General features: G+C 40.8%; 1 long non-coding RNA gene across 1 annotated transcript in view; it reads left to right on the top strand.

Annotated features, from left to right (window-relative positions):
* The first annotated feature begins 369 nt into the window (after positions 1-369).
* Positions 370-27651, top strand: part of LOC125630956 (uncharacterized) — a 66290-nt gene continuing 39008 nt past the window's right edge. The window contains exon 1 of the long non-coding RNA XR_007354833.2: positions 370-475. This is a non-coding gene — a long non-coding RNA (uncharacterized LOC125630956). The remainder of the gene's footprint in view (positions 476-27651) is intronic.

The following is a 27651-nucleotide window of genomic DNA, read 5'->3' as shown; positions in this document are numbered from 1 at the left end:
TGGAGCTGGGTTGCATGTGCTAGGAGAGGAACACAAGTGGCAAATGGAACACAAGAGCATAAAATAGCTGTTAAAATCAGAAGTCAAGGTCTCAGTCTGTGCATTAGTGGTCCTGCACAAGTTCTGCTTCACCCCTTAACATCCAGTTTTAAATGGTGCTGCAGACCATGAAGATGGTCCCTCCCACAATGGGATGGGGAAACATTCTTCAAAGGCAGGACTCCCTGCTCCCCTGATCATGCAGACATGGATGGGAGCAAAGTGTTTGGATGGATGGGACCCTTAGTGTTTTCAGTACCTTGTTCTTATACCTGATCTACTGCTACTTTCTCTCTTACAGGAAAATTTAAAAAATAAACTACAATAAAAAAAAATCTGCACTCCTTTGCACTGTGCTGATACTAACTGCAGCCTTGTTGGATCTCTGCCCTGTCCTCTTTCCTGTTGTTGAACTTCACAGATGTCTTCCAGTAAGGTAAATAAAGCCGATGCATGCTTTTTACTCAGTCTTTCTTTTAGACAGAATTTCAGTATTTGGCCCATTGGGCCAGATCCAACACCCCATGGAATCAGTGGAAAGACTCCCTTAGAATTTAATTGGCATGGAGTCAGGCCCATGATGTTTAAAAGTCATGTTTGAACATTATGCCAAATGTGAAAATATGAATATATTAAATGAGCACATGCTTCAACAACGTAGGTATGCATTAATCTCCTCTTGAAAAAAATACGCTATTATCAAACTTTTTAATATACTACCATCTCCTAGGGGATTATTTTAGTTTACTCTACAATATGTCCTTCAAAAGAAATACTGAAAGGTGTATTTCCACCTCCTACATCTTGCTTTAATACCTCAAAATAGCTTATTGCTGTCAGTGATTTTAAAACCTAAATCCTTATTTGTTTGTGAAACTCTGTATACAGTTATACTGGAAAGGAATTAAATGATGCAACATCTGTGGAAAAGCTATGAACTACAAGGGGAACATAGCTAATATTCTTATAGGCATAGAAGATAGACTAACAACCACATCATGCTGTTTCCTGTGGAATTGCAATTTAGCTCAGATGAACACTAAGCACTCACACAACTGTTGACAATATACTGTGCCTGCAAGGGTGAAATTTACTCCTATTAGAGGGCCTGCACATAGTCTGTGCACCATGTAAGTTCTCAAAATAGGCCGCAAGTGATGGACAATCCTGGTGCATCACTCTTAGTTTCATCTATTGGTAAGTACTTGCTCACATGAGTAGTCATATTGATTCCATTGGCTCCAACAGGAGTATTCACATGGGTAAGTGTTCTGTACCATAAGTAAGAGTTTCTTAAAGGGCTAAATGTTGTCCTCTTTCATTTTTACATTTGTATTATATGGTGCATTAAGTCTTTCTGAATTGCTAAGACTTATACATTGATGTTTTAGAAGTCAGAGTATTGGATGTGGAAAAATAGCGTAGCAATTGCGGGCTCTCAATCCTGCATGCACACATTTAGCTAAGCCACTGTGGTGGGGGAGGGGCTTCTAAAGGCACAGTTATCTTGTAGTTAACAACTAAAGTATCTTTATTTCAATCCTATATTGCTCTAATACGACAGCAAACAGCACCTGGTGCTGAGTACAACCTCCGCCCCTATAGTTCAGCCCTACCTTTGTCTCTATAGACACTCCCACATCCTTACATAACAACAGCAACTGCTCCACACAGCCAATGGTCCTACTGTTTCTCATACCTTAGGATCACAATAATAGGATCACACTCTCCCTGTGACCCAACCTGCCATTTAGCAATATGGGAGAGGCATAGGGGTCACAGTCCTCTGTCACCTGTCTGTGAACCTCCATTCTAGGCCATGTATCTACTGGGAAACCACCATTTCCTTCTCTACTGCGGCATATGTAGTATCCCAGCCTCCTTAAAATCTTGTAAGTGTAAGCGGGGGAATAGTCCCGCTCTTGTGGGAAACTTTCCTGGCTTCTGCACTACCCCGGTGAAATGGGCTAGCGAAAGGATCTGAGTCCTGGCTCCCACTTCCTTTACCCAATGGTCTCCCTGCCCTTGAGAGCTCCCCTTCCACTCTCCTGTTTGGCAGAATCATTATCATAACCCCAACAAGGCTGGGCCCAGGATTCCTGGGGGTTCGACCCCCAACCCTGCTGTGGTCACCTAGGACAGGGGCTAGGGTGTCCCCACTCTGGGGTACTCTGTCTGCACTGGGCACTTCTCTGACCCACTGACCATTACATACAAGTTAAAGCAAATGCAAGTTATTTAATCAACAATTACATTTAAAAAGAATAAGGAAAAATGAGAAAGGTTCAAGGAAACACATCAACGCGCTCCATGGCAGGGAACACCACAAACAGTGTCTCTGGAATGTCCGGGCAGTTCAGTCTGTTCCTTGTAAGTCCCAGGCCTCCTTCTCAGGCCCTGGCTGTACTACAGGGATGCTGTGGGTTGGACACTTGCTCTGGTGGTGTACACACATTCTCAGGCTCTAAGTGGTAGGACCCTTCTTCCGAGTATCGCCCCACCCTGTCGGGGTTATGATGCAAGCCTGGCCTGCAGAGCCCCCTGGCTGAGGTGTCTCCCTGTGCTGGGCCTCCTGCCCAGGGTCCCCCTCGGTCTTCCCAGCTGCTTACCACAACAGCTCCAGCCACAGCTGCACCACTCTGTCTCTGCACTGCTGCTCTGCCTCCAGCTTCCTGGGCTGCTTCTTTGGCCGCTCTGGCTCTGGTTGCTGCAGCTCTGCTCCCAGGACAGCTCTGCTCTGCAGGCTGCTTCTGTGACTCTGCTCCCAGCACTAACCTGCTTCCTGGGCTGTTTTTCTGGCCCCTCTGGCTCTGGTTGCTGCAAGTCTGCTCTCTCTGGGCTGTGCCTCTGGCTTTGGGGCTGCAGCTCTGCTCCCAGGACAGGGTCTGCTCTCACTGGGTCTGGCACAGCTCAGCTTGGGCCCCTGCTTTCTCCTTAGCTCAGCCCCACTCTGACCCAGGCAAATCCAGCTCACATAGAGGATGAGACCTCCTGACTCCTTGATTAGCCTACCCACTCTGTCATTCAGGCTGGCCTGGAGCATTGGCCTCTCCCCATTGTTCCTGGGGGCTGTCAGTCTCAGGGTCCTAATTTCCCATAGACCCTTCCCCTTTTAGTACTGGGAGCTAGCCAGCCAAAACACCACACTGAATGTTAGTAAGGGGGCAACAGTCCCCTTACATAAGATTTCCTAGGTTTTTCAAATACTCTGCAAGTTCAGATTAAGTTTAAGTACTTTATTGACCATCAGCCACCCACCTGCAGCTCCTGGCTTTTTCTTGGAGGTCTCCTTTCCAATTACCAACTATTCTCATTCCGTTTACGTTATAAGAGCTGAGGAGGTATGGCTGCAGGCAATGGCGGTTTTCTATTGATGTCTGTGAGTAACAATGCCTTTATAGTTTATATTGCCTCATATGTGACCAGGGATAGGAGAGGTTTTAGCAGGGACTTACATTAATAAAATGAAAGCTTTAGGATATCACTTCAAAGGGAAATATCAATAAAAGCATATCCTCTCTTAGTTGCATTGGTAGCAGAATATTAACACCATTGATATAGAAATATTGTAGCTGGAGGCTCAGGATTGCATCTGGTGATGGTGAAAAAATAATTTGTAGGCCGTGTCAGAAATGGCTGTAGCCATTTAAAATTAAAAGATACCGAGTGTAGCGGAGTGGCTACCCTGCTCCTAAACTAGAAGGGGTTAAAAGCAGCCCTGGAGAGGGCTGTGGCTGGGGATGGCTGATTGGGGTGTGGCCCAGCTGCGGCTGCTTCCCCAATCAGGCCCCAGCTGGCCTGTATAAAAAGGCTGTAGCCAGCGGCCCAAGGAGTCTTTCTCCAGGGTGGGAGAGAGCAGGGCTTGCCTGCCAGGGTATTGAGTGTGGTGCAGTGCTGGGGAAGGAGCAGGCTGAGCTGGGGTGCTTCAGGCTGGCAACTCCTCAGGCTGTAGGGCCTGGTCCAAGGCCCATAGAGGTACTGGGAGGCAGAGGAAGGCAACAGCTCCAAACCCCCTTGCCTATGATGAGTGCTCTTTACACTGCAATCTGCCCCAGGGAGCGGGGGCTTGGTGATGACTGGCAGTAACCCAGACTGAGGCAAAGTGTGGATAGTGGGTTGGGGTTCCCCAGGAAGGGGAGACCCAGAGGCAGAGTATGGGGGTACTGCAAGGAGGCAGAACCCCAGAGAAAGGGGCATGGGGTCTGAGGGACATGGGGGGCCAGAGCTGTATGGATCATTGGCCTGCAGAGGGTGCTCCAGGCTGGAAAAGAGCTAATTCCCAATGACCAGCAGGAGGTGCCGCAGGGGTGAGTACGCTCCTTTACACCGAGGAAGGAGAGACTTCTTGTTGGAGCAATGAATTCAGAATATATATATTCCACATGCTTATTTAAAGTACCCCAACTCTTCTGTGATTTCTCAACAATACCATTGCATTACTAGCACCCTGCTGTTGTCACACCCCTATGAAATGCTCAGTATGATTTTACTTCTGGTAGTGCAGTGGATTTTTTTTCCCTGTCTGTTTCTGTTATGTTTTTAAAATAAAAAAAGTATCATAAATAATGCAGCTAAGTGAGAAACTTGTGAGAATTTTCAAGATTTGAGACAGTTTACCCATCTCATATTGGTACAACATGTAAAAATCTGAATAATTTTAATGAAGCAGTTATACCCTCCCCCAAAGTTAATTGCAATGTTTTGTTTTATAACTGATTTTTTTTTCACTTTTGACCTTCTTAATTGTTCTAAGTCAGGGATCGGCAACCTTTGGCCCACGGCCCGCCGGGGGCTTATCCTGGTGGGCCGCATGCTAAAGGTTGCTGATCCGTGTTTCTAACTCTTTAAAATAAATCAACTAAAATTTCAGAACAAAAAGTTGAAATGTGTTGCAAAAATATCAAAATGGGACTTAAAAAAAAAAAGAATCTGGAGATTAGTCAGAATTGACCTTTTCCCCTGAACAGTTCCAGTTTTGTCAGAAAATTCCCGATGAGTTCTATTCAATAACCAAACATATTAAAGAGAAAAAAAATAAGGTCACATTACTAAGCAATGCTAGACAGACCAATGTAACATTTCTAATCAATATTAGAAAGAAATAACAAATATATTCATCATTGTGGGCCAGCTTTTGCAAACTTTATTCATGCTAAGTAGATCCATTAATTTCAGTGACACTACTCAGGTAATAAGAACCTGCTCAAGGAGTGACAAAACTTGTGCACAGTAAAACGAACTATCACATGGACATTATTCACAGATTTTGGTTAGATATTAGGGGGGAGAAAAAAAACTTTGAAGAGTAGTTCAGCTCTGGAATAGGTTTCCCTGGGGGGTTTTGGAATTCTCTTATTGGAGGTTTTTAAGAACAGGTTAGACAAACACCTGCCTCAGCAAGGGAGGGGGGCCTGGACTTGATGATCTCTCAAGATCCTTTCTAGCCCTACATTTCGATGATTCATCCAGTTAACAAGTAATTAGTGAAAATAATTTTGAATGTGGAGCATTTGGTTTAAGAGGAGGAAAACTAGTGGCTGTTTTGTGCACATTGATTTCTTCATGTTCCAAACAGTTGTGTGTTTTATCGCATATCATCCAAATACATAAGGCAAAGTCCTTTCGTTTTTTTAGATTTCTTATTCAATGGCAGGTTTAGAAGCTTAGTCAACCCAGTATTGCCAAACCCAAGCATTCTGAAACTGAGCACCAGACAATAAAAATAATGAGATAGACTTGTGGAGAAGGCTGTTAGACCTTACTCTGTTCTAGGTCAGAGAGCACCCCTCTGAGCATGATCTTGGGAGAGGAGCCTACAGCTTCTAAGTCTAAGGACTCGTTATCCAGAGCTTTTCATGAAAGCAAAGGACATGCTCATGGTTACAAGGAAACCTAGGTTTGTTCCTAAAATAAGACGCCCCCATGCAGGTCAGGAGAGCCTTTCCAATGAAGATCCTAAGGACTCAAGACCATTTAAGACTCCCAAACAGGAAGGTAAAGCACAAAATAAAAAGGATCCATCATTCTGTTTGCAACTCCATCTCCTAAACATAAAGACAGGCATCTGCCAGCTCCATCTAAGAGTTTGGGATCTGACTCTTCAGCAGTACCAGCCTGTCCTTCGAAGGACCAGCCAACCAAAATATCGCTGGACACATCAGAGCCATTGGTCATGAGTGCTGGGACACCCTGAACACTGGGATGTGGGGTCACTTATTCAGTTCTTCCAGGGAAAGATAAAATATGTTCTGCCATTATATGTACTTTTTCCTGTGTCACATTTTGGGAATAAAAATGGATTTTTATGGGGAGCAATATTAACCTGCTTATCTAAGGGCTTTAGAACATCATGATATCCAGAATGGTGATTTCTTGCACTATGTGAACTGAAAAATGTTTACATTTAAATAATTTCTTGAAAAAGCCAGTTAGAGGGGCCAAACGGAAGACAGACTGGAAGAAACTCAGTAAATGCCAGAAGCTAGAAAAATCAAATATTCTTAACAGCTGGAAGCTATATTATCTCAAACTGCTATCAGGTCTCACATGATAATCATGATTGGATCATGGGAACCAGCTGGTGTTTGTGATTCAGTAAGTGACATTCTGTTCTAGTGTGCAGGGCTTAAGTCACAACATACACCAACAGTTATAGGAAGACACTGGCCTGCCAGAGTTGTCATCTTTCACATTACATGTAACATCAGGATTCAGACCACTCATCGGCATCTAAAATCTCATAGCAGTTTTTGTAAAAATAGGTTTATTTACATAGTCAAAAATCTAACTTGGATAATTACTTTCTGCTAACCCTAAATTCATCCTATATCTATTTATATATCATTTATTTCCTTTTTTTTTAACCTGCTCTGAACTGTTTCTGACATTTCACCACAGTGAAATTGTATTCATTTGTGCTTTTCAGTGATGAGAGGTAATTCTTTTTTGCAGTATAGAATGAGGGCCATTTTTTGTGTCATTTTTCTGAGACTACGATAGAATTTGTACCTATATACGTGAGAGAAGAATTTGGCATATGGTTTCTCTAAGCGGTTAGAAGCATTTGGAAGGTGTTTGGGGCTCCATATGTATACAAAACCAGGATAAATATAATCAATTGATATTTACCCCCCAGAACAGCACCTTAAACGTGTCATGTTAATCCAATCTCATTTAAACTCACATCCAACAGGCCTGATTTATTGTGGGCACTTTAATACAAATTTGAATCCCTAATTAAAGTGCCTCTGCACACCAACAGAGATAGCGTTCCTGTTCTCAAGGAACAGTTCTCTGACAGTTCTCTTCTTTCTTGTCTGTTCCCAGATTATTGATGGTTGGTGATGCTTAAAGCCCCAGAGCAGGAAAGCTGTTAAGCTTATGCTTAACTTTAAGTGTGTGCTTAACTACTTTGCTGGAGGAGAGCCTGCATATTCACTAGTCTCATTGTAAATTACATAGTTTTTAATTTCCATGTTATTTATGGATGAATGCACAACTCACTTACGAGACCTATATTATCACATCATATATCAACGTATTTCTGGACCGGTGAAATAACCCCTTCACTACTTATATATAACCATAACACACGCATAAATGAAGGATTCCCAGATATCTGTTCAAAACCCAGTAATTTAAAATTCTCATACAAGAATACACAGATTTAAAAAAATATATATATAATAGTACTAATGCAACTCCCTTTGATTCCCAAAGTCTTAAATACATGATATCCTGAAACAACATTTTAAAAGATAATTGTCACATCAACATCTTCTCCTAGAATGAGCATTAAAGGAATACCAAATGAATATAATCAAATTAAGATTCAGAATACAGAGAGTCTCCCAAATAAAACCAAAGTTAGATCTTTACCACAATGAAAAGTGATTTGTATTTTACAATAAGATTCTTTAAATTACACCATACGTGAAGCAAAACGTTTCTATATAAAAGTTAGCAAGACGGAATACTTATTGAAGCAATGAGAAATAACATTCAGAATGAATCCACAGACTATCACTAAATCAATATAAACTTTGCTGACTAATACAAACAAGGGTATACCTCAGAAATAATTAAAAATAGAGATGAGGAAAATTCAGAGTTTCCATCCCATGGGAAATTCTCATACTTCATCTGTAGAAGTCAACAAGAAATTTAAGAGGTGTTTTTTTTTTTTTTTGTGGGAGGGAAATTCCAAGAGGTTTTAATTTGGAAGTATCAAAATATTTTTTTTCAAAAATTGTGATCATTTCCCTAATCCATAGGTTTCATTTTGGTTTGCTGAATTGGCTCAGAATGCTTTACTTCGTGTCAGTTCCCATTCAGTTGTATTTTTCCCCAATGTGTCACATTATCTCATAGGAGCTGTAATTCAGCAGCCTGATGCCCCCTTTATCTCCTATACACCAAGCTCCTCGGGCTGAACAACAGCTCCCATGATGCACCCAGAGTCATGTGACTCAGATGAGCACGCCACCACTTGGTCAGAGGAAAATCCACATTGCATTATTGGAGACATAGTTCTCGAGGGAGTCTGGCAATGGGAGCCCAAATTACAATTCCCATAAGAGAGTATATCAATAGGGAAATGCAATATAGCGTTCTCTTAAAATGACTTAAAAGTACAACAAAAGAAAATATTCTAATTCAAGGCTGTAGTGACTAGAAATGAAATGTCCATTTTGATTTTTCCAATGGAAAATCAAATTTTCAGGAAATGCACAATTTCAAGTTTCCTTCAGGAAAATTTCAAAACAACTGCATTTTCTGTCAGAAAATCATTCTGATGGGAAATTCCCATTCAACAGTAATTTAAAAAAAAAAAAATTCTAGCTTATATGAAATTCCTCTAACTAGAGGAACAGTTAGAGGGTAGTTGTGGCCTTTAAGGGAGTTGGGCTTAGTCTCCAAACGTGACTAATCAGTTGTCCTCCAGCTTATGCTGTGATGCCAGGTGGTATCTGGAAGATCACCAGGTTCTCACAAAAAAACAGAAGGTTGGCTGCAAAGGAAGCTATGTGGGGAGTACGCAGACTCCTGCAGGAGTTCCTGGATCAAGGGAAGTTCATATGCAGTTCCCAGGTATGTGGTCTGTAGTGTGCAATGCTGTAGGGAGCAGGCTAGGAAGGAGTTTAAGAGCTTGAAGGAGTAGGTAGGCTCCCAAAGATGACCCTGAGTCAGGGAGAAAGGACATAATTAGCATGTTAAACTTACCTTAAACAGTTTATTTCTCCTGAGGAACTTAAACCATAGCCCTGAAGAAAAGGGAATGAAATCCTGTGGCTGGTCAATATTCTTTGGTGTATGGGTCTATGTTAGCCCCCTGCCTTACAAACAGCATCCTCGTTGTTTAAGAAAATGTTTCTTTAGCAAAAGTCTCCTGTGAGCATGCATCCTCACTCTTAGCATGCCCCCTTGTTCCTGGATCTGGCATTGCAAGGGGTTCTCAACTCTGGAAACCCACTATCAGGATCTCCCACAATGCAATGGGCCTTTCTCAGCCTGCATCTTCTCTTGACTCTCCATCTCAGTGTTCAATGACTTAGCCTTCCAGCTAAGTTATATAAATTCTACACCCCTTCTGAGGAGCATCAACAAGATGAAATAAAAAGTCCAAATAAACCTTCAAACTAATAGCCCTTCTGGCTTTCAGGATTTTCCTCTCAGGCTTCAGTATAGTTCCTTGTTGCCTCTACTTCAGGGCTTCTCCCAAGGAACTCACACCTTTTTCTATATTGTTATTGTTACCTATCTGGTCTCAGAGCTTCTCTTTGCCAGTGAGACCTATCTCTTCTGTAATATCTCCCCAGCTGAGCCCCCTTAGTCTGCTTATACAGCCTAACTCTACCTCCTCTGACCAGGGGGTAATTAGTTAATCATGCATCCCACCAGGTTTGGAGCACAACTAATTGGAGTTCTTTCCATTGCTAATTGGAGTTCATTCCAGCTGTTCAAACTTTCATGAATAATTACAGGTATGGCCCATGAAGAACAGTGCATTGAAGTCAACTGGTATATTCACTAATACATTTGAAAACCAGTTTTCTTTCCTTATTCAACCAGATTTACTTGATAGTTAATGCACACTGCAGTGGACCTAATAAAGTTTAAACTGAAATTGTTATGTTGTATGATGAAATAAAGTACATCTTTATTAGAAAAGAGCAAAAATTTGTGGAATTAAACTATGCCTTATTGAATTAGATACATTGTCTTTTATATCAGGTACTTCGTGTACTATCTGGTAGATAGTGGACCAATCAATTTCTTACAATGTTAAATAAATCTCCTAGTAAAACATACTGTATTAATATTAAATCAAATATGCTTAAGAAATCAAACTCTACACTGAAAAATACAGGTAGTTAAAAGCATATTTTTTCCAAGCCTTTAGTTAAATTTTCTTCAGTATGAATTTGAGGTATGTATAGACTTGTGATAGGCAGAATTATTCCTTTGACAGCTTTCTCTTATAAGCTTTTTCTCTATTAGAAAGTCATTTAAGAGGGGTTTATCAAATCTGATACTGAAATTGCTGAATGGTGGTGCACTTGATGCTGCACATTCTTTTCAGCTCTTTAATTATGGATGCCGAGGCATTGTTAGTGAAGGAATTTTGAGAGTCAAGTATTTATGTGATGACTAGTGAATTGTTCAAACGTCTGTATATTCTAACACTTAATGAAATGCAACTTTCTATTATATATTCATGGCAATCTTTGCTTTTACTGTCACTGACTATTTTCTTTGTTTAATCTGTATAATATATTGCTTAGGATTTGTGTCTTTTTAAGCAGCCAACATCAAAACTGTTAACAGCCCCAATTTTTTGCTGTCAGGTGTGTTTTCAAGTGTTTTACTCTCATTGGTTGTATTTAACTGAGGCATTGTCTGTAATTTTTACATTATTTTTCTTGTTTGTTTCCCAGTCCTCTGGTCTTGAAATTTGTCTTTGCGAGGTGCTCACATACTATGATTATGGAGGATCTGTAGATAGACCTAGCCTATCATCATTTCTGTAACCTGACAGTCTGGATGTAATCCTGCATCCCTTATTGGCATGAGATAGCACATCAAGCTGCACCTAATATCATTCCACTAGCCCCTTTGATTGTATTTCTGCAACTTTAAGAAGAGACCATGCCATGTAGAATGGGTGAACACACTCCTGCCCTGACATTTCCACCAGAGACACCTAAGTATGTAGTAGTCCTGAAGAGTCTTCCAAGGGCTTGAGTGAGGGGCAGTATGCTACACATTTCTTCCTTCCACACTTCTCACCCATTACCAATGGCTTTTCCTCCCCTTCACAAATACAAATGGAGGAGAACTATCTGACTCCCAGTTCTTCCTCAGACAAAATACACACTGATTTCAGTGGGAATTTTGCTTCTGAAAGTGTTCCAAACAGAATTTAGCCCAGCAAGTCTATGGATGAAATCCTAGCCTCATTGTAGTCAATACTAATGCCCCTGAAGGCACTGATTTCAAGGGGCAGGATTTCATTCTATGTATTATACCAGCTGCTCCATGTGAGGAATTTGTGCACAAATCTGGTCCACATTAACAAAATTCCCACAATATAGACAAAAATGTAACTTTAAACATAAACCCCCAGTCCAGTTCCCTAAGAATATTCTCATGTTGTTGAAAACCATTTATAGTCAGGGATGGTCTAGATTTACATGGTCCTTCCACAGCACGATAGATGGGACTAGATGACCTTTTGAGTTATCTTCCAGCCCTACATTTCTATGATTCTGTATCATTTTCCTTTTTGGATAGTTTCTGCGGTGATCAAGAGCTGGGATGGAAATACATTAGGAGGAAGGCGAGTACTGAAATAAAATACAACTTTGTTACTTCAAAGGATTATTAAGAGCCATTTGTAAAGGTGGTTTTTTTTTTGCATTTATGATATTGCCATTTATAGTGCTTTAGGTGTGATTAAAGTTTTCCATGTGTAAAATGTTCTTCCTGAGACTCTACCTGGGTAAATGGCAGATAGTGGTTTTTATCAGGATGGAATGAGAAGGCATCCATCACGTTGTTCAGAACACCTCCTGTGTTTTCACCTTGTCCCTTCAATGAACCGAAAAGTGGAATTACCCAGCAAAACATCCACCCAATTGTTTCTCATTACAATGTATAAATGCCCCAAAGTTTAGACCAAATAAGTTCAGACAGACCATTGCTTTATTTACTTATCTATATTTTATTGTCACATCCCTGCACCTTAAAATAATAATAATAAAAAAGTACTGCACTGCTGGTACAGCATCATTATTAGGGTAAAGAGGAAAATACAGAATAGTCAAACACCACCAAAATTACAGAGAATGTCAAACATTCTAATATGTTGTATTTTTAGATACACGGTACCTGCCTTACATGTTCCTTCCCTGAGAACTGGTAACATGGTTGTCAACAGAGCTGAGTGAATAATGGAATTTTAGTTCTCTGGCCGTTCTTCATCTTTTATTTTTAAATTGGGGTTGAACCAAAAATGAAGTTTTTCAAAAATTTTGGTGCATGGAAATCTTTTTTCAAAAAAGTTTAATTGTAACCATTTTAAAATATATTTAAAAGGAATTTCACAATGAAAAGTCATTTAAAATAAAAAAAAAATCATACATTTCATTCTGAAAACAAAACCACAGTTTTTGACTGTTTTTCAGATTTTTTTCAAGTTTATTTCAACCAAAACAATTCAGCAAAATCAACACAGATTGATTAAATGTTTCAGTGTCACTAACTCGGCATATTTTGCCAAAAAAAGTTTTGATACAAAAATATGTGCCCAGCTGTAGCTGTTAAGTAGTTGCTGATACTATAAGACGGGTGGGCAAACTTTTTGGCCTGAGGGCCACATCAGAGTTGTCCAACTGTATGGAGGGCCGGGTAGGGAAGGCTGTGCCCCCCAAACAGCCTGGGCCCTGCCCTGTTCCAAGCCTTCCCACTTCCCACCCCCCTCAGAATCCCCAACCCTCCCCCCCCCCCGGCTCCTTGATCCCTGACCACCCGCTCCCGGTCCCCTGACTGCCCCTGGGATCTCCTGCTCCCCACCCCCTTACCATACTGGAGCCTGCTGCGCTGTGCGGCAGGAGCAGTGGGCCAGAGCGCTGGTGGTGCAGTGCGCTGAGGCTGCTGGGGAGGGGCCGGGGCGAGCCCCCCCAGCCAGGAGCTCAGGGGCTGGGCAGGATGGTCCCACGGGCCTTAGTTTGCCCCCTTCTACTATAAGAGCAAGATTACAAGATACCTAGAGAGTCAGAGGCAACAAGAGTCTCCAACAACTGATACCTTAGGAGCAATACCTCCCAGTTCTCCAGCTAGATTTCTCATCAGGGGACATTTGCCTGAGGGCAAATCCCTCAGGTTATTCCATCCAAATGTATCAGGGCACAGGTCAAAACAGCTAGTTTAAATTCAGCCTGCTAAAGGTAGGTTGTGTTTCAATCCTTTATCAGCCTGTCTCCAGCATAATGCATCACTTTGTTTGTCTAATTAAGACCTCTATAGATTTTGTGTTTTAACGTTGTCTTATTGTGCAGTATTAGCAAATACTTAGTACACTGACCTACAGAAGAATTTAGCATGTTTGTTTGTTTAATCCTTTTCTAGGATGTTTATCTAAAGGTATGTTAGCAAGGTAATGAAAACTAAAACAGAAAATGTTACAACTGGACAGAAAAGAAGCAACTAGCCCAAACATGCAGCCAGGTGGAATCCAGACAGTGTTCAGGATAAAGCCTGGAACTTCTTAGGGCATGTATTGCTGTAGTTGTATCAGTCCAAATATATTAGAGAGACAAGGTGGGTGAGGTAATATCTTTTATTGGACCAGCTTCTGTTAGTGAGAGAGACAAGCTTTTGAGCTGGTCCAATGAAAGATATTACCTTACCTACTTTGTCAGTATCTTAAGGCAAGCCACCCTAATGAAAACAGGATCCGTTCCCAGCTGGTACACAGGACAAGGGATTAAAAAAAGGAACAGCAAAAGCAAAATACACATTGTGATGATGTGGGAATCTGTCTATACAATATATGAATTGTGAATTTTATGTATCTGTCGGGTTGCAAACTCCATTTTGAATCTGCAGCTTTTTGATTTCTCTGTTGCTTGTTTGCCTCCATGTTGGAATGAAGGCACTTAGATTCAGAACTGACAATGAGGGTCTCAGACTTTAAGTGTCCGATCACTGGAAATTGTTCACTCTAACCAAAATATTTGCTCTGTAGTATCTTATGAGCAGATGGGTGTCAAGATAAACCCTTTATTATGAATAAAACTATGGAGGTAACAAACTTTCTATGGCTCAGTGTAACTGCAACATGTGACTTCCCTGTACTGGGCTGTTTTGTGTCACCCACAGCAGAATATATCAGGGAAACCAAAGACTGCCTACAGCATGTAAGGAAGTGTGGCATTTCTACACTTCCTGAAGGACTTACTCTATAGCACATCTTCCCTTTTTTGTAGATCTCTTTGCTGAACTGAAACATTGTTGCAGTTTGTTAGTTTAATTTAATAAATACTACCATTGACTTAGCAACACTTAAGTTGTTTTAAAGCAGTCTGGACATGAATTGATCAGGCTCCTTAGGGCATTTCAGCACTCTTCGCAACCTGCTGCATTCCACACCCTCATTAGGCAATTCTTTGCAACAGACTGTTCAATTTCATGGTCAGTAACAGGATCCGTTTGTGAATTGTTTTCACCTTGTACATCAGCTCATTCTTCACTTTTCTTAACATGTTCAGTATTGCCTGAATCTTTGATTCATCAGACAAGGTTCTTTTGGTCAGTCTCTCTCCAAGTATGTTACTTCCACTGTCTGAAATTGACATTGACCTTATTCGATTTAAGGTTATCAGCTCTCATAATTTCCATTACTCTCCTCAGTTCTTGATATTTAATGGCACTGCTGACAAATTATTATGTCATCAATGTATGCTTTCATGCCTGCTAGACCCTTAGCATCCAGCTCACTGTAGGGTGAAATACTGCTTGAGCTGAACATATTCCAAAAGGTAGTCATAGGAATCAATATCAGTCAAATGATGTGTTGTAAATATAGATCTTGGATTCTGTATACAGGGGGATCTGCCAACTTCCTGCAGATGCACCTAATTTGTGGAATCTGATAGCTCAGATCACAGTTCATACTTGTGGGCAAGTGGAGGTGGAAGCCAATCTGTTCTTCTAGTCTCCAAATGATACATCCATTTCCTGTGAAGTTTTGAAGCTCTTTTCCTAGCCTCTTTCTTAAGGCTTGTAGAACTTTTCATGTAGAATGTACCACAGATTCTGCATCTTCTCTTATCTCTACTTTATATGTTACTGGGAGGCACCCATTTCCTGTGAATACATCTTCATATGATGCTATTGGAACTTTCATATCTAGTTAAAGGGTGTCCTTCTGTTTCTCTATGCTATACGTCCTCTTAACAAGACCAGGCTTCTCACACTAGGTGTTTGCCAAGACTGGTTGCTTGCCCCTGTTTACCACCAAAAATTCATGTTTTATTATTTTCCCTGTGTTTTTTAGTGTCAGTGTGCACTCACCCCACTCTGGAATTATTCCTGCTTTATAGTCTTTCACAAATATTTTTAAGTTGCCCATTTGTATGTGCTCCTTACACCTCAGTTTCTGTGAATGCATTTACTTGTGCCCCACTGTCTATCTTGTGTGTTACAAAAGTGCCATTGTGCACATTTTTAATTAGCCTTTTTTTTGAGTTTTTGGCCTCCTTCATTTTTGTGCTTAAGAACAGCTCTTCCTCTTCCCTTGAGGAATTCATTTTTTGCACATAATACATGCACTTTCCTGCTTTCTTGGCATATTTTAGCATAATGGTTGGGCTTATTACAGTTTCTACATATTTTCCTGAATGCTAGGCATTTCCAATACTCATGCTGGTTGCCACATCACAGGCATTGTTTCACGCTTTCTATTTTTCTGCCCTTTGCTAATTTAACTTCTGTGAACGTTTCCCTTGCTGATTTAGCTATGGTTCTCAGTCATATGGTCTGTGCCTCGCTGTAGGCTTTTTATTTGTCTGTTTGTTTTTCTGCTTCTTGGAATATGTGTATTGCTCTTTCTAGAGTCAGATCCATCTCTCTTAGTAACCAGTCATGAACTTTTTATTGTTACATCCCAGGATAATCTGGTCTTTAATTAGTGTTTTTTAATGAGATTGACTCTGTTAGTTTTGAGTCTGTGACAAACTCCTCTACTGTTTTCCCTTCATTCTATGCTGTCATCCTGAACACAGATCTTTCAAAAATAATGTTTTTCTAGAGATACAGTGATTCTCAAACATTTTCATTATTTCTTCAAAGCTTTCCTCTCTTTTCACACCACCATCTTTATGGAATGCTTTATATATATCTAGGGCTTTTGTGCCTGTTAAAAGCAGAGCAATCCTTTGTTCATCCTCCAGTTTATTTGCCCCTATAGCTTTCATATACAGTTCAGATCGATGTTTGATCCTTTCCAAGGATTTTTAGCATTCCCTTTGATTCTCGGGGCTGGTGAGGAGTTGCATGCAATTTCACAGGCTCTGTAGCAGCCATCATAATGTTACCTCACTGGGTCTTCCAGCACGCTGTCTCTTCCGCTTCTGGTGCCATGTCATATCTTATTGACCAGCAGAGACCAGTGTCAAGATAAACTCTTTATTATGAACAGAACTGAGATAACAACATTCCCATTAATCTGTATAGTTGCAGCCTTCAGATACCCTGTCCTGGGCTTTGTTGTGGTTGCCCCCAGCAGGAAATATGTCACAGGAAATCCAAAGACTGCATATCTCTACACTTCCTGAAGGACTTAATAGTACATACCCTGCACAGAAGCGATGGTTTAGCAGCGAGAGCAGCTGTCATGTGGCAGAGGGTTGTGCTCATATGAAGAAGCTGGCACAGGTGTCACCTGACAAAGGGCACTGAAGGTTTTAAAAGGGCAGCAACTGTTGTGCTCAATGGCCACTTTCCTCCAATCTACAAGGGAGAAGCAACCCAGGATGTTGCAGCCCACAAGCCATGCACTGAAGCAGGAGGATTGTGGTTAAATACTAGGTGTTCTGAAGGTTCACTACTGCATTCAGAGGGGTTCAGCTGTTGGACAGTGGGTTATAGCTCTCAGAAGGGGATGCCAGGTAGAGGGTCTATGTCCTGTGGGTGTGTTTTGGGGTTGGTGTCTGGGGAAGAAGCAGGAGTTACAATAATCACATGCACAGGGCCTTCACAGTTCCAATGGGGGAATCCCAAAACTCATCCTGCCATCTCCTTGGCACCATATTATCTCAGCAGGTGTGGAAAGGAAGCAGAACTGGGACTCTTAACTAAATCGGTCAGAGGAAGAGGACTTCATTACCACACTGGGGAATATTAAAAGGCTGCATGTATCTCAGAAGGTGGAAAGAAATGCAGGAAGTAGTGTTTTAGGTGAAAAAAAATGGCTGTAGAAGAAGCTGTCTCTTTTTAAAGGCATTGGTTTTGGTTTAAAATACTTGCATTTATTAATATGTTATACACTGACTAGAGTGGATGGAAACCTGAATTTCCATTCCACATGAAGGTCTGCCATTTCAAAAATTGTTGACGTTACAAATCAGAACAAATAGATTAAAATGAAAATCCCCCCGCCCCCAATCAATTTGGAACTATGGAAATATGTCATTTTGATCATGTTAAAACATTATAATATATAATAGTATACTAAAGGAATCAAAATGAAATACTTCAGCATGATCAAAATGAGAAAGTAAAAATGATTTATTTCAATTTTTCCCATAGAAAACTGTCAAAATCAATATGTTCCAGCACAATGTTTTGATTTAGATAAAACTGCATTTTTCAACACACAGCTGTTGCATAGAAAAATTTTCAAGTTGCTCTAATTCTAACTAAGTGTTGGGTGACTTTGGACAATGGTTGTTTCTGCTGCCTTTGAATGTAAATGGCAACAAGTTGATATTGTGCTCCCCTCCTCAGTCCCGTACACACAGCCATTAATCAATATCAACTGGGTTTTGCATTCAAGGTGTGAGGCTTGACCTTTCAATACCAACAAACTCAGAGATAACATTTCCCCAATGGAGTATCAGTGCTTCCTAAAGAGCAAAGATTGTTATAAAGAAAAGAGAGCACTTAGAATCCAACAGGAGATAGAGATGGAGTAAACAACTCATCAAAGTTAATCCACAGTTAAGAGAGAAATGAAGCAAGCAGTGTTAGAAAATAAATAAAACGAACTTGAATCTTCAGATGTTGTGAAATGTGAAAAAATGGGGGAGAACACTGATGAAAAATACTTCCCATTTACTTTTCATATTAGTTCTTAAAAATTACTTCTCAGAGTGCTTTTATATGTTCAAAGAACTGTAAAGATATTAATTAGTTGACAGTCACAACACCGGTCTGATATAGGCAGTCAAATATTATCCCCATTTTACAGATGGGAAACAGACACAAAAGGACATAAACTCACTTGAGCAAGTCAGTCTTTTGGTAATTGTTATCCATTTGTTAGTCCACTGGTAGATTTGACTGAAAAAATGGTGAAAATTTTGTATTTAGGTATGTTCATTTTTTTGTTTGAAAATTTTCAACCACCTCTACTCCACTGGTACTCGCTTATAAGTAGTTGTATGAAATAATGTCCACACATGATGGTTTATGTGGTCAGCTGTATATGCTAACTATTTGATTTAATTTGGGTACAGTATAGTTAGCAATCACTGCCACTTTGTCACACCAGATACTATTGTGATGGGCACAATATAAGAAAGTGACTAAAAATAGAATAAACTTAGCGATATCAACTGGAGGGGGAAAAAACACATTTTTTGCATGGGGGAGTATAGTTCTTTGAAATTCGACTACATGAGCAATAGATACTCTTCCCAAAAGATTTGTTGCCGGATTCTCCACTGTAAAGGATTATTCTCAGTGGCGGATTAATCTGAGCCCATGCTCAGGGGCCTCAGCCAATTTAGGGGCTCCCAGAAAAATCGCATGGTGCTAGGGCAGGATGATTTAGCTGCTGCGCCCTCTGCTCTGCTGTATGTGCTTGGAGCAAGTCATCTTGCATGAGTCAGTTCAGGGATCAGTCAGTGAGCACAGCTGGAGGGAGCGGCAGCAGTCTCTGCCTCTTCCTCTGCTGCTTGTTGTTTTCTTTGCTGCTGCCCATGGTTTCTCGCCACCACTGGTGATGGGCTCCCCTGCATTCTCCTGTGCCTGACCGGGCAGCTGGAACTAGGCAGTGAAGGAAGACGGGGAACACCACTTCCTGCTGCATCTCCTCCATCCCCAAGCTATACAGGAATGCCCACTCCCAGCTGGAGTCCTACTGTCTTGAGCCTGATCTGGGCTGCAAGGACACAGGCTGCAACCTGTAACACATGAGCAACTGGGAGAACATAGATGGTAAGGGGGAGATGGGGAGCTCCCTGCAGCCAGGGGAGCAAAGGGAATCCATGCCACCTCAACCTATGGTGCAGCCCCAGGGGAAATGCAACACCCACAAGCACATGGGGAGCTTGGATGGTGTCCCTAGCCTTTGTTAGCCAGAAGCTGGGAATGAGTGACAGGGAGTGGATCACTTGATGATTACCTGTTCATTCCCTCTGGGGCACCTGGTATTGGCCACCTCAGAAGACAGGATACTGGGCTAGATCTGTCCCAATATGGCCGTTCTTATGTTCTTATGAGCCCAGGGGGGAAGGACTCTGCTGTCCTGCTCAAGGGGGAAAACATGGAAACCCTCAACCCCCTTTCCCTCCTCCCCACACACAGTGGGAGCCCCTATCGCCTCTTCTTTGCCTCTCAATGTTCAATCACTTATCTCTCCTAAGTGAGACTTATTCTCTCCCCTCCTCTTCCAGTTTTTTTTTCCCTGTGTTTTTTGGTGATTGCAAAATATATGGTGAGAGGCTTTGTTCAGGGCCATAGTTCCAAGGCTTTTGGACGCAACATTATTTACCCCATCCTTATATGTCATGATGTAGCCCCTATCCTCACCGGCACCCCTATGTGGATCCCATTTCCCTGTGCACATGGTTCACAACCCTGGAATCTTAGTGTGGATTCTTGCCATGTGCATTGGATAAGGCATTATGTAGCTGCCTGCTCAGCTGATACGAGGCCTTCCATAGTATAGTTTTCCCACCTTAGCATTCAATGAAAGACTGTAGTGCTATTTACCCCAGCCTATACATTTAAGATCTTTGTGTGTATTTTCCCCCCTCACCCAACATGGACTGATGTGGCACTTTTTACCCTGGGTCACAGCTTCCAGCTTCACTCAGCTATGAATTTCACAAATGAATTGTGGCCCACCCAAATTTACTTAACAAAGATGGTCAATGAAATCAACTGTTGTCATGAGCTAATGGTCGTCTTTTGCAATGTGAATGCCAAAGCCAAGCCTAATTGGGGGATAAAACATAAAGGACAAACCAGACAGTTATAGAAGTGGGAGAAATTTATCTTGTGAGGACCTTCAGTTCCCCTGACTCTTTCCCTCTCCATTACACTGATGATGAGGCATTGGTATAATGGTATGATGAATGTTCTCTCTCTGCAGTATTATTGGAAAAACTATATTCGTATTGGCTTAGTAATGACCGAACATCCTGTTGTGTGCTCTGGCCTATTTTTAAAAGTGTAATTTAATGTACACATAAAAGCTAGTTTCTGATCAGCTGAAATAGTCCTAAAACCTAATTGCTAAAATGTCAACTTTGTCATGGTTTGACATGAATTGCCTTTGGTGGAAAGCCAAAAGAGTCACGTTGGCACACATCAGATACTTTCAGTATGTGTTCAGTTCCAAACTTTGTTTTAATCCAGTTCTCACCATTGGCTGAAATTTAAAGTTCTTAATAATAGGGTAATTTTACTTCAGGTTAGGATTATTTCTTTTAATTAAATTACTTTCTGGAACCGTGACTGTTGTCTTTCAGATATCTTTGCTTCCACGGGAGAAAAACTGGAATGTAACAGCTTCAATAGGTGGAAAAAACGTATAATGGTCAGGTTTAAGAAAATTGGGGGAAATAAAAGAACTACTTGTTGACCTGTGCACGACTGTGTCTTGTAACAGCAGTGTTGTCCAGATTAGCAGTGAAGACCTTTATGTAATGGTATGGATAATATCTAGCCATGTAAATTTTATATGTGGAAAAAATGACCAGTTAATTTAGGCATAATGAACTGGGATATGATTTGCTTTATTATTAATGCAGTGTATAAACATTGAATGGAGGCTTCGTATTAATGCATTCTGATACATTCATGTTTCCAATGGGCCATGGGGGACCCAAATATTCTTTATGTCCAGGGACCCAATAAATCTTAATCCACCTCTGATTATTCTATTCTATATAGGTTCTTATATTGTGGTCATCATTGTAGTACCTGAGTGCCTTCTAGTAGTGCATTAAGCAATGTAACTACACGTCTGTCATGTGTTTCACCTTCTCTGTTGCTGATTTTGAAGTAGGTAGTATAAAGAATGAAAATAAATGGCTGTGTGTGTTTTGGGAAGTGTTTATGGATGGAGAGGAGTGTGAGACTCTTGCCATTCAGTTGTCACAGTGGAGAGGGCTCCCTGATCACCTTGTTGCTGTGGGGTTCCCTGGCCCCCTTTGCAGGCAGATATTTTTTTGCCTGCTTGAGCCCCTTTCTTCCTCCTGGCAGAGCACTATAATGGTGCAATCAACTGTTGCAGTATTACTCAATCCATGAGGCCCTCTCCAAGCTATTCCCTGACTGACTGAAAGGTAGCACAATGGTGCAAGAACTCATTCACCTACTGATTATAGACAAACATGTGGCTGTAACAAACTTTAATACCATTTTTAACTATTTTGATCTGATAGTCCAAGTCTGGAAACCCTTCTCATGTGAAAATCCCATTGACTTTAATAAGAACTCAACATTAGAAGATTTTAAAATAAAATCAATATCATACATTAATGATGCCAAGCCTGATCCTCAGCTTGTGTAAACTGGCATAGATACATAAGTGTAAATGGAACTATGCTGATTTACACTCACTCAGGATCTGACCTATCATATCAGCCAATCAATTGTCTTGTGTGGTAATGGATAATATATTATAGTGCAATTGTTCTCTAGTTCTCATGGAAATGTGAATTAAGAAAAAATAAATATATTTACATTACAAACAACACTATATATCTACATTTAAAATACATTTCTTAAATCTTCCAAATAGTGCTAGTCTATCTAGACTATAGGGTTTATTATGTGTGTAAATTAATTTAGAGGCAACTTCGTTTGCTCTCCTGCTTTCAGATTTTATAAATATTGGTTTGAAGGATTTAGGGAGTAACACAAGGGCTTTATCTGTTATCTTCATATTATATTCAAAGAGCAAAATGAAAATTCTTTGATATGAAATATACTCTGGGAATGTAGTACTATGTACCTTTGACTATAATCAATCCCAGAAGACACCGTACTACACTAGATCAAACAAATTGCACTTTTGATTTAGTTTGAATCTAGTGATGCCTAACAAACTATTTCTTCCTCCTTCCCCCTCTCCTTCACTGTGTGGCAGATAATGAGCAAATGGATAACCAGATGGCATAATTTTTGTAAAGTTTCCAAGACAGACTCTGCAGCATATAAAAAGACACATTCATAAATTGTTCTAGTTTTAAACATGTAGCTCAGCTCTCAATTCCTTCAAGTGAAAATTGGCATGGTATTTACTGTTTTTCCACGTAATTATTAACACTTTACAATACATAAATGGCAAACTTCAGAATGAAAAAGGATACCTTTTAACTACATATGTAATTTGTTTGAAAACTGGGATCATCTCATAATTGTCTTTGTCCTAATTTATTTTTTGGCAGAAGGTCCTTGAAGAAGAAAAAAAAAAAAACTTAACACAAATGAAAATTATTCTAGATTGTGAAGTTTACAAACGTGCTTTACTAACTTCAGTCAAAATCAAATAGTTCCAAAGCTAACAGTTTCTTCTGGATTGAATTAAACCCTCTGCAGAGGCCAGTACAAGGCCTATGTGCCTCTTAAATCCCACTTAAACTCTCAAAGGAAGGCATTTGTGGTACTTAGATGAGGCCTTGTGCATGGGGTGAATTTCACTCTCATTGGTTAAATGCACTGGATTTATGTTATATATAGTTACTAGCAAAGTTTCTGCCATTGATTTTCGTCAAAACTGCATTGCAGAATCTTAATGCCACTTGCATGAGTATGTTTACTGTGTTTGTTTAAACTAATATGATTAAACAAATGCACATGTAGATACGTATGCAGGAAGATTTATCCCTGCTTGCATATGTCCCAACCTTGTAAGCCCTCTGTGCCTAGAAGTTCCAACTGGTGCGCTTACTACACCAAACACAATTCATTTCATGGTTACCTTTGCCTTCCCTTCCCACAGTTTTCCCTGCACCTGGCTTTCCTTAGATGCTAATTTGCAAGCTCTTTTGGGCAGGGCATGTGTACTTTTATCACATGTACATGTACGTCCTAGCACAGTAGGGCCCTCATCCCTGGGTCTGACCTCTAGCCATTGCTGCAATACAAATAATACTAATCTGTTGAGGAAGAAGAAGCTATTTTTACACAGTCACTTTTCCAATTGAACCATACTTTGCCTCATAGTGGGCCTAATTTTCTGCACCTGAGTGCTGCTCATCACAGTGTTAGGGGAGGTAGATGTCAGGTACCTGGTTCTCAGGGCCAGCCCCAGCCTTGTTCAGAACAGCTGCTTCTGAACAGTTCCAACTTGTGCCACTAGCGCAATGTCTGTAATGGCCCAGTGGTAGACAAATGGAGCCCCACTGCACCTACTCAATGCTCTTGCATGCTCCAGACACTCCCTTTCCACAATATGCTCCCTATGCCAAGGAATGTGTATGTGTGGGGCGGGGAGAGGAGGCACAGCAGTCATTGGGCCCAGAGTCTCTCTGAAAGGAAAAATATTCTGTTGGCTAGTTGCAGCCAGTTTCTGGTTCCTTTATGCATCCTAAATGAGGGGCAAAGGAACCAGATCTGCTTAGAGAATTCAGATCATGGTGACAGTAAATTTTAAGCAGAGCTCCATTGTCAAAGTCAATAAGGGATCCTGTTTAAAATGTGAGTGCACAAGGTGGCTTGTTAAAAGTAGTGACAGGTTTCAAGTGCAAATTTAAAATACCCATAAAGTTAAGGAAATTTAGCTCTGGTGTTATGAAGGTAAGTGCTGCCAGCAAAGTTCAGATCTGGGTTCAGTGACTGAATATCCACAAATATTGTAGATGTGACTGGGGTTTTGGTTTGGACCCATCTCTGCTTTAGTAGGTCATTATGGGTTTCAGCAAAATTCCTTTGGACAAGAATTTAAACTTTTAAAGTGTTTTGTAAAACCCAAGTATTCCCTCAGCATAGCGTTGTAACTCGAGGGTGCTCCTGTTTACAAGGTAGTAACTGCATCCTGGGTTACTCTCCCAAAGGCTGAGGCCAGGTCTACATTACAAACTTTTGCTGGCATAGCTATGTCAATCTGGGTTGTCATGAAGTGTGGCCCCTGACCAACATAGCTGGGCCACCAAAAGCCACTACTGCAGGTGTTTTAACAGCAAAGCTGGACTTTTACTGGTATAGCTTGTTCCACTCATGGTGGAGATGAGGGGAGGTTTACTGTACTGCTACAATGTGTAGCTGTGTTGGTATCGCATCCCTACTCTTTGCACTTTGCTGGTAGAGTAAACTGGCAAAACCCTCCAACCTGGCCTGAGGTGTACTATATTTTCAAGAAATAAAGTGACTCAGCACATGACTATTACTAAGTCAAAAGGAAACACTTGCAGTTATTTTTATACTGAAATGGTCATCTGCCTCTCAGCCCCCTCCTCTACTCCCTTTGCTGCTTTCAGCCTCCTTGCTTCTCCCCCTCTTGAGAGGGCTTTATCATTTCCACCACCATAAGCTCTGAAGCCCTGATTCAGCAAAACTCTTAAGTATGTTCTTAAATCCATCCCTACTCGGCAAAGCGCTTACTCATGTCTAAGCCACTTTCAGTCAATTGGATTTAAACACATGCTAAAAATTATGCAAACGCTTAAATGCTTTTTTGAACTGAAGCCTATACCAGGAACAGAAGGAGGCAGGGTTAAGCTGTGTGAGAAGAAGCCTGGCCTTTCAGAAGTGCTCCTCACAATTGCAGCAGATGCAAGCATCTCCTATGCCATTTATCGTTATGTTGCAGCATTATCCTAAATCAGTGAAGCTTCAGCATAAATCTTTCTTCTCAATTTAAAAAGATTTAAGGACCCCTGCAGAATGGGCAATGGATTTGTTGCTATCAAACTCTGTCCTACCTGAATCACGGTTAAGTTTCCACAATATTGCAGGAATAGAAGTCCTTGTCAGGCAGGACTGAGAATCAGGAGTTTTACACGTTAGATCTGCAGTGCATAGATAAAGCTGTGGCAAAAGTTTATGCAGAACGTACCTATCCAAAAGTTTGTAGGTTTTTCTTTTCCTGTGATGGTTTTTGACATTGAGGTCACATGACTAAGAAGTAATCTTATTTATTTTGGTCCTGGGTAGTGATTGACCTTCTTTGTAACTGCATTATTTAACTCAGTGAAGCATTATGGAACCCATTTTCTCTGAAAGACTATCAAATGGAACCATATTGTATTATAGATTCATAGATACTAAGGTCAGAAGGGACCATGATCATCTAGTCTGACCTCCTGCACAACGCAGGCCACAGAATTTCACCCACCCACTCCTGCGAAAAACCTCTCGCCTATGTCTGAGCTATTGAAGTCCTCAAATCGTGGTTTAAAGACTTCAAGGAGCAGAGAATTCTCCAGCAAGTGACCCGTGCCCCATGCTACAGAGGAAGGCGAAAAACCTCCAGGGCCTCTGCCAATCTGCCCTGGAGGAAAATTCCTTCCCAACCCCAAATATGGCAATCAGCTAAACCCTGAGCATATGGGCAAGATTCACCAGCCAGATACTACAGAAAATTCTTTCCTGGGTAACTCAGATCCCACCCCATCTAACATCCCATCACAGGCCATTAGGCCTATTTACCATGAATATTTAATTACCAAAACCATGTTATCCCATCATACCATCTCCTCCATAAATGTATCGAGTTTAATCTTAAAGCCAGATAGATCTTTTGCCCCCACTGCTTCCCTCGGAAGGCTATTCCAAAACTTCACTCCTCTGATGGTTAGAAACCTTCATCTAATTTCAAGTCTAAACTTCCTGGTGGCCAGTTTATATCCATTTGTTCTTGTGTCCACATTGGTACTAAGCTTAAATAATTCCTCTCCCTCTCTGGTATTTATCCCTCTGACATATTTATAGAGAGCAATCATATCTCCCCTCAACCTTCTTTTAGTTAGACTAAAAAAGCCAAGCTCCTTCAGTCTCCTTTCATAAGACAAGTTTTCCATTTCTCGGATCATCCTAGTAGCCCTTCTCTTTACCTGTTCCAGTTTGAATTCATCCTTCTTAAACATGGGAGACCAGAACTGCACACAGTATTCCAGGTGAGGTCTCACCAGTGCCTTGTATAACGGTACTAAAACCTCCTTATCCCTACTGGAAATACCTCTCCTGAAGCATCCCAAGACGGCATTAGCTTTTTTCACTGCCACATCACGTTGGCAGCTCATAGTCATCCTATGATCAACCAAGGTCCTTTTACTCCTCCGTTACTTCTAACTGATGCGTCCCCAGCTTATAACTAAAATTCTTGTTATTAATCCCTAAGTGCATGACCTTACATTTCTCACTATTAAATTTCATCCTATTACTATTACTCCAGTTTACAAGGTCATCCAGATCCTCCAGTATGATATCCCGGTCCTTCTCTAAATTGGCAATACCTCCCAGCTTTGTATCATCCGCAAACTTTATTAGCACACTCCCACTTTTTGTGCCGAGGTCAGTAATAAAAAGATTAAATAAGATTGGTCCCAAAACCGATCCTTGAGGAACTCCACTGGTAACCTCCCTCCAGCCTGACAGTTCATCTTTCATTAGGATCTGTTGTAGTCTCCCCTTTAACCAATTCCTTTCAATTTTCATATTGATCCCCATCTTTTCCAATTTAACTAGTAATTCCCCATGTGGCATGGTATCAGATGCCTTACTGAAATCTAGGTAAATTAGATCCACTGCGTTTCCTTTGTCTAAAAAATCTGTTACTTTCTCAAAGAAGGAGATCAGTTTGGTTTGGCACGATCTACCTTTTGTAAAACCATGTTGTATTTTGTCCCATTTACCATTGACTTCAATGTCCTTAACTACTTTCTCCTTCAAATTTTTTTCCAAGACCTTGCATACTACAGATGTCAAACTAACAGGCCTATAGTTATCCAGATCACTTTTTTTCCCTTTCTTAAAAATAGGAACTATGTCAGCAATTCTCCAGTGATACGGTACAACCCCTGAGTTTACAGATTCATTAAAAATTCTTGCTAATGGGCTTGCAATTTTGGGTGCCAATTCCTTTAATATTCTTGGATGAAGATTATCTGGGCCCCCCGATTTAGTCCCATTAAACTGTTTGAGTTTCACTTC

This window comes from Caretta caretta, chromosome 2, assembly GCF_965140235.1.
Source record: "Caretta caretta isolate rCarCar2 chromosome 2, rCarCar1.hap1, whole genome shotgun sequence".
In the NCBI taxonomy this organism is placed as follows: Eukaryota; Metazoa; Chordata; order Testudines; family Cheloniidae; genus Caretta; species Caretta caretta.
This window is presented reverse-complemented; position numbering and strand designations above follow the sequence as displayed.